Below are 9098 nucleotides of genomic sequence, written 5' to 3' on the forward strand. Positions count from 1 at the left end.
AAGGGATTAGGAAGGTGCAACTTAAAAGAAACGAAGAGAAACTGAAATGAGTTTCACTGAGTCGATTGCCTTAGTCCTTTCTCTGGCATCCAGCTCAACCTTTGGATTAGAAAACTCTAAGTAATGCTGTTATCCTGCAAAAGCATAATAGTGGCTGCAAAACAAGAACTGTGCTTTTAGGAGGAGATAGCTTGATAGTGGCTGTTTTCACCCTGCCTGTTTAAAATACCAGCAGAATTCCTTATTTGAAAAAATAGAAGGAATCTATCAATAATTTTGGCACCTCTGTGAGATTATTAAGTTTCTTTTACATTTGTTCTAAGTCATTATTGTCAGGAGTTCAGAGCTAGGGTTCTAGTTTGGACATCTTGCCTGCTGTGTCAGATTCTCTGAGATACATCTGAACTACTTAAATCCAAAGAAAGACTGTCGCTAGAAAGAAATCTAGGGCTCTCATGGAGATAACAAATCTTCCTTCACACAAGCTCCTTGCTTGAGCCTTGTGTGAGTATTCACACCTGTGCTGAAACAGGAACTCTTGACACCTGCTCTGAGCAGGTGCAAGAGGTAATAAAAACAGTGAAAAGGGAAGACAAGTTCCCCATAACTTTTCCCAGGATGCAGGCAAGCAGGGGCTATTGAAATAATGAGGGAGGAAGGATAGCTAAACTGTTTCTTAATCTCTGGGGTCCTTTTTTATAATATGGGATAAAATTCCAAAAATTTTTTATTTTTTCTCCCAAGCAGCTGGCTTGCACCAATTTCAGATTTTCCTTTGCTCTCCTTGTAAGCCATGGTACTTTTTCTTGGTTTGTGTAGTTTGCTGCTTACATGGCTGGAAACAGGAGTAATCACACATGGTGTTGCTGTAATTTAACATATTCCAGGAGGCATGAGCCATGGACACAGGTAGAATATCAGCAAGTATCAGATCATAAGCAAGATTTTTGAGTGGAAGCTAAGCTCTAATGTTTTGGAGAAGAAGAAAAACTTTGATAGGAGGAAATATGATGATTTTCATGATGAGCTATGAGTGTCAGTTGGTGTATTGGTCAGAATTGCTTTCACAATTTCTGTCTGGCCTGTTCCTACACATCAAAGAAACGGCAATTCGAACCTAGCATTTTTTTTTCCTATCAGATGCAGGGCTGATGACAAACTGGTTGCATGTTATCCTTGACAAATTTTTGGAAAGACGCTTTATATATGTTCTTAAAGCAAGAGTGATGTGAACGCACAAAATACTTTTTTCATCCTCACAAACACTGTTCAGATGCCTGGAGTTGTGAGTGCATAGCTTCTTTGCAGCAGCAGTGAGAGGGAGAGCTGGGATTTACTGGGCAGGTGAGGATCTGGGAAGAGAGTTTTGTATCTTTAATTATGAAAAGCACAATTGTATCTGGACTTTGGCTTAGTTTGCAGAGGTGTGCTGAGATCCTGTAATCTTATGTGAGCCCAAAATGCAGAATAAAACATCTTCCTATCAAGACAATTCCCTTGAAACTTCCCAGGGAGTGGCAAAATTCACTTAACCCAATGATTTTGAAAAATGCAGTAAACTGTTAGCTTAATCCACAAAAGCAGCCTGAGAAAGTTAGATAAGACCATGATTTAATGCCCTTTAATGTAATGGACAAATCTAATGAAAAGGTATAGCCAGCCTTCTCTCCAGTAAGGCAATCCTAGATTCGGTGAATCAACCCTAGCCTTTATAACAATGTTTTTCCGATGGCAGAGGCTAATATTCTCCTCATTGTGTTATACAGACACAGTAGACTTGCCATGAACTTTGCAGGAGATGTGGGTGACACTGCTGCTTCACTAGAACATAGGTGAAGCTTGTCTTTTGGTTTGTGATTCCCACCTACAAGAGCGGTCACACAGACCTGTGCAGCATCCAGAAGCTTTTGTGTTTGTGTTTTGGATGAGTGAACTGCAAGTGGCTCAAAGCCCCTGGTTCCATCATGGCTTTTTAAAAAGATGCACGTTGATAGCATCAAACTGACTTAGATTAATCTTTGTTATGCATTGGTACTCCAGCTTCATTGCTATCTGTATTAGTTTATTATTAAAAGATGAGCCAAGGCTGGGGCAAACCCCTATTAATATCTTCTCCCCCATCTCCCTGCCACTGATAGCAACCTATTTACCTTTTTTAGGTGAATTTTAGCTAACAACCTGCTGTGTTTCCTTTTGGTGTAGCTGGGAATGTATAAATAGATGGGGATTAAATGAAAATTCCGCTAATGAGTTTGTATATGTAACACTCAAAAAAGCTTAGGCAGGCAATCGAACAGTTCTGTAAAGGAAAAACCACATGTTGGTTAAGAGCAAGGAGCAATCTGTGTTTATGAAATTATAATGTGCAGACTTTTTGGCAGAAGTATTTACCTTGCCAGTAGTAAACCTGCAGTTTCCCAGGCAAGCTTATCTAGCAGCCCAGGTGTGGGGCACAGTCCTGCTGTGGGAAGTGTCTTCTGGGCACAAACAGCAATAAGTCATAGTTCCCTGAAGGACTGGGTTGCTCTGTAGAGCTAAGCCAGCGTATTACATATGCATGGTCTTGCAATTGGCCCCCTTGATCTCAGAGAAGAGAAACTGATGCCTGAATAGAGAAAATACAGAGCACCTAGTTGCCCCACTGCTGTGCAACAGGGAAATGGAGGAAAGGACCTTGTGGTAACGTTTCACTGATGTGGGAGACATCCAATTACTTTTTCCAGCGGGAATAAATGGCCCCAGCTACAATAACTTAGCTGTTGGATGGAGAATCTGCCACTTCTGAGCATGGATGAGAGGTGTAAGTTGTAGAAAACTGCTGGCTGGTCTCTACTTTGGAAGGCAGACCTATAAACTGCAGGGGCAAATTAGATGGGAGGATAATGTCTTACATCGAGCCATGATTCTTGTTATTAATCAGTGATTAAATAACAGTTTAGCCATATAAATTCCTTCTGCTTTCAATGCACAAAAGAGCTGTGCTCATTTACCCCAGCCAAGAATTTGATATAATAATTTTGGGAAGCTTCCTGTTTCTTTCATGTACGCAAGAGCTCTGTATTATGTAAAGAGACTGTGGCATGAATGTTACTTGGCCCAATTTCTGCATGTAATTAATTGACTTAGCTTTTTCCTCTGCATGCAATTCCACATACAAAGGGATGTTTCAAATTACAGTCAATTGTTGAGAACACCTTCCAAGGAATCTTTCATTAAAAAAAAAAAAAATTATAAATACTTCTATTTCCATTTATTTCCACATTATACAATTGTAAAGTTTTTAAGCAAGCAATGTAGTATTTTTCTACTGAGCCTTGAAATCACAAGCTTTCTGTTTATTGCAGAAATATCAGAGATCCTACATCATTTGCTCTATAAGAATCTCATCCCATGTACTTGACTAAAATTTCTGCTTGGGGTACTTTTGTCCAACAACTCCACCCCAAAGGCATCTACATAGGGATAGTTCATAAAAAGAAAGGATACTTGGGGATGAAAGGTACTTTTATAGAGTACATAAAGCATTATGACTAGGGCTTCAAATGTTTCTTGTCAGGGCCTTTGATACAATACCTAGAAATACCCTTTTCCTGGAATGACAGTGTCATGAAGTCATTTGAGTAGTAATTTGTTTGGAGCAATACCTGTGATTTCTGGCATGTGCTGAAAATTTTAATTTGGGCTCACATCTGTTGAAAATAAACACTTAAAATCACTAGGCTGGTAAAATATATAAGCTACATTTTATGACCTTGAGTTGAGTGAAGTTGTAGTATCAGTGGGAGCATATTTTGAGTTGCAATAAAAAACGGTCTCTTTAAAGAAAGTCTCGGTTTGTACAGAAAGGAAATTTGCTGGGGTTTCTTTTTTAAATGCTGATTGATAGAATAAGAAGGGTCTCCATCAAAGGGGAGAACTTGAAAAGAAAAATAAAAGGGTGGGGGGAAGAAGTGAGTTTTGAAGGCTAGATACTGGATCCAGGAGGAAAGAGAAGGATAGAGGGAGGATACAACAGTGATGCAAATTCCAAGGGGAAAAAATTATACAGAAAAGAGCATGCGAAAAAATGGAGAATAAAATTAAGAAAAAGAGCAGAGCAAGCAAGAGAAAAAGTATAAGAAGCAGTGCTGGAATTAGGCCAGTGCTGAGCTGTGGCAGCTCACAAAAGAGCTCAGATAGGTCTCATAATGAGGGTCAGACTAATTGAAATTTGTCCCTCTCCAACTCCAATGGTTGAATTCCAGTATTGATGAGGGAAACACACAGAGAAATGCAGAATGAGAAAGAGGTCTCCAGTATGACTAGGAAAACACTTATTTAAATATCAAATATACAAGGAGAAGAATATAATTTTTCCAAGCTGTAAGTTTTTTCTTTGTTTCCAACACACGGTGAATTATCACTGAATTATCACTGACACTGAACATAAATGGAATTCAATCAAGTTTCAACTTTAAACAGTAGGCCTGAGGAGAGTGCTTAAATGTAAGTCATTTGGGTATGAATATACATTATTAAAAAATTCTTTCTGCATTTGAAAAATAAACGTTATGATTTGGGGAGAAATAAACTGACTTCATTGTATGTAACTAAATAACTGAATGTACATTTTAAATACAAGTCTTAGTGCAGGCTGAACCATAGGATCATGGCTGATACATCTTTAAGAAGTAACTTCTTAGAGAGTTTCCTGTAATTAACATTAACAATAATATAAAAAAGGAAGATATTTATGATGCAGGGTCTACAGCTAACAATTTATACCAGGAGTAGACCTGATCCTTTTTGTCTATTTTATCCATCGTTAAATCATTGCAGGAAATAGGTGAGACAAAGGATCCCTGACTTTTTCCAGAGTAGAGTCTCCTTTTGTGTAAATTAAGCTAATAAATTTTTAAGAACAAAACTACAGTTCTAAATATTAGGCTAGAAGAAATTGTTTAAATAACCATTTTTCACAACGAATACCTAGTATAATGGAAAAGTAATTACATAGAGTAAAAGACATGCCCAGTATTTTTCATTTAAGGTGGGAAAGACCTGTCAATACACCTAAAATTTATGGGACATAATTCTTGCTTTTTACTTGTACTAATTTAAAGGAGAGGCAACTCTAGTGAGCTAATGCTGATACAAAATACACCGAAGATCTGCCCAAGTGATGAGGGGCCTGATTCAGCCAAGTATATAAACACATGCTTAAATTCATTCCCACTCACAGCATATGCTTACATGCTCTGTTGCTTCACTATCACACACAGTTTATGTCAGCTATAGCATAGTCCAAAAACTATAATGTAAGTCATTTCAGAACGTATGCAGAGCTGTAGGCTGTGTAAGTAAATGTGTTCCCACCAGCTTCTGGGCCCTGCAAATGGAGTGCAAGTGTTGCTTGCATCTAGACTGTGCCCCAGAGAGCTCCTCAGAGCTGTCGTGAGAAGTCTTTCCCGGCACCGAGAAGGGCTTTCTGTGGCTGGGTAAGAAGGTGTTTTGATCTTGAATTCTTTTGGAATCACTTTTTATATTTAGTAAAAGCCAGCTACTCTATTAATGCGTTAGATAATATAGTGATTGGCACCTTAGAAATACTTAAGACAGACAGATAAAAGGATTCCAAATGCATCCTTTGTGAATTTTTAATACAGAGATTTTACATTGTCCAGTGATGAAAACAAATCATCTGTGGAAAGACAAAACTGGTTTTCCATTAGTACCACTCACTGAGGATGTTTGTATATGTTCAGTGTCTGATAGCATCTTAAACTTAATCACTTTGCCATTTGTAGCAACAAGATATGTCACTTGGCAAGCACTTTGATTTTGTATCTTTCTCTCCTTTTTTTGCAAGCTCCAAAACACTTCTATTGTAAATCATCATGCTGTATTTTTCATGCAGTCATAGAAATTCCTGCCTGAGGACACTGGCTAAAAGTTAGTGTCCTTTAGGCTAATCTAGGCTTGTCTAATAGGGAGGGAGAATTAATGATCAGGTGAAGTTCTCTGATGCAAAATTGTTTATTTACAAACAATACACAAGTTCTGGATGTATTTTGAATTCCAGAGAAACCAAAGACATTGGGAAACAATTTTCCTGCTTCAAATAATCAGGTTTCTCAACTAGTGCTGAACCAAAAAACCTCTGTTATAACTGTACTTTGGGGGTTCCAATAGCATCACTCTGACTGGGCTTGACCTTGGTTTCATTTTCTGTTTGCTGCACTGAAAGGCCTCCTCTCCACAACTCTTCCCAAAATTATGTGTAACTAAACTATTCTATCCAGATAATTTTAATCAGCGGGCAGCTTCCTATTCGCCCTTGCTTTGTGTCAGTGATTTAAGTGGTAACATCATTGGTGAAAAAGAACGGCCAGAGCTATCAGCTTCAACGATGTGTGATCTAGCCTGTAACACCATGTTGCTAATGTTTCCTGATGAAACAAACCAACTCTCAACATCTCATGGTCACTCCATAAAGTAAGAATAATTTACCCAAAGCTAACAAATTCAAAATCTGTCACCTCCCACTATCATAAATTACCTGGTCAGTTCTTGGGTACAGAGCAGTACTCTTACATGTCACTTAGGTGTTTCAACATATCCAAATTACAGTTAAAATTCTTTCTATATGTGTTTATCTTATTTAATTGGCTGTTATCCTTTACTACATATCCTCAAACTATCTTTTATATTCCAGACTTTAATCAGCTTTAAACTAGAACCTGTGTTGTGCAAATGCTAGAAATGAGAAAGGATTCAGGTGTTTTCCACAATAGATGATATTTTTTTACTTCTTAAAATGACCCTACTATATTTTTTAAAGGAAAAGTTGCTAAATAAATGATCATTAACATCTCTCACTCAATTTCTCAAATGTATTTATGAACTTCTTAAGTCTGTAGCCAATGTAATTTTTTTATGCAAGTTATCCTAATACTAATGATGATGAGGAATTGTATAAATGTTCAGTGTGTGGTGACAAATAGTATATTTTATAAATTAATTTCAAGTTAATTCTAAATTATTATGGAATTACATATTACATATACTTTACTACCAAAAGAGTTCATCATGATTAATGTTATTACAGTGAACACCAAAGGAATTAATAATGATTTGCACTTATTATAGAGTGGTACCAATGTAGAGAAAAGAAGGTTAGCCTAATTAAATTCCAGAAACCACTTTAGGGCTCTGCTGCATTGTGGAGCCTGGTTTTTATGTTAATTAATTCTGTATGAAAGGTTGCTAAAGTGTTTTAATATTGTTCAAAGAGGCACCAGGAAGTATTTCAGAATTACTATTTTTTTAATTTTTTTTTTTGTCCAGGATATCTTGACCAAGCAAGATGGAGTCCTTTCCATGATGAGCTCCTGCATGCTGAGTGAATTATAGTAAATAATAATAAACTGAAGATTCTAGTATTTTATTGAGGGATAGAGTTGAAGTTGTATGGGGATATTGCTGTGTTCTGAGAGGACACAACTGAATGGGAATCAAACCTCAGGCCTAGAAATCCAGTTCATTTTCTTGTAGTAAGCAGAGTTACTGGACAATACATTGTGGACTTAACTCCTCTTTTGAATTTCTTACTGCCCTCATGCCAAGTATTCTACACAAATCAATGCTAGACCAGATTTGGCTTAGATTTTAGTTTTCAGACATCTGATTTCATGATGATTTGGTGTTGTAGTTCAAGGGGTGAAAGGGTATGTTTTTGCATGTTATTTGCTTTTTGGTTCTTTTTATTCTGTGATAAAGTAGAGAAGTAGAAGGCATTTATTGATAGTGTTTTGATGACCTGCCTAGTTCACTTGCAGCTTCCCTTAACTGTTGTTGAGTAATACAAATACTTCAGACTCGGATTCACACCAACAAAAACAGCTATGAAAAAACAAACGTGAAAATTGCTTTGCCTCTGCTTCTACTGAAATTCTTGGAAATGTTTTTACTTTTATCCTTCTAATAGACCTGTTTGGAAATCCTATTCAAGCTGGATTTTTCAAACCCCAATTCCCTTAAGCACATGTTTCATATATTAGGCATGTGTTTAAATTCTCTTGATTTAGAGGCACGTACTTAAGGGCATTGCTGAATAAAGAAGAGCACGCGCATGTACTTAAATGCTTTGCTGATCAAAGGAATAAACCTTTTGATTTGATCTACATTTAATGTGAGTTAGATCACCTTTACCTGTTATCCAGTAGTCAAGAATTTACCAAATGTCTCTACTAAAAACACCATTCTTGATTAAGCTGTGTTGTTCTGGCTATGGAAATACAAATGGCTGCATTGTACACCACATTTCTTTCTTTTTTTTTATGGCATTGGTTGTAAATTACATTTTCAAGTACTATGGTCTCACTGCAAACAAAAGAGGGGATCAAGACAGTAAAAATTAAAAGAGAGAAGAGGGGTTTAGTTGTTAGTGTCATACATTCAGTGTAACACCAGAATGATTCAATATGTTTTATGTTCTTAATATTTTTCTTTCTATATACAGTACAGTATGTAATACATCTCTTCCTCCTTACACTAACAATTTATATTCAGGATACTCTAATGAAGTACATCTTGAGTCTCCTTTTCATGGCTAATGAGGAGACAAACAAGAATTTGACTAATACTAGTACAATTACTGGAGCAGTGAAGCGTGCATCTCTGATTAGACGTGATAATTTGCAAGGCTGGGCTCTTCACATTAAGTTTGCAAACAGTTTAAAAATCACTTCCTCTATTTATCCAGCTAATCTCTGTTTAATGACTCCAGACCTGACAAAAGAAAGAAAATGTCTCTTAAAATCCTATACTTCATTTATGAAGCTTGTATATAGAGCAGAGGTGTAATTTATAGTAAATCTTTCCCAGAAGACTTTTTGATGAAGCCATGCAGCTGACTTTTTACAATGCAGTGGTATTTTTATTCATCCTGTAATACTCAGTTTCCTTTATATAGAGTTTTGTCGTCTTTGTCGAGATTTAGACATATTTCTACAGATTTTTGGCTCTTTTGTTTGATTTCTTTTCTTTCTAATTCACCTTTTGAGTTCAGCACTTGGTTACCCATAGAGGGTGAATATTTTTGTCAGATTTGCTTATTT

The sequence above is a fragment of the Aquila chrysaetos genome, chromosome 11 (assembly GCF_900496995.4).
Source record: "Aquila chrysaetos chrysaetos chromosome 11, bAquChr1.4, whole genome shotgun sequence".
NCBI classification, from domain to species: Eukaryota; Metazoa; Chordata; class Aves; order Accipitriformes; family Accipitridae; genus Aquila; species Aquila chrysaetos.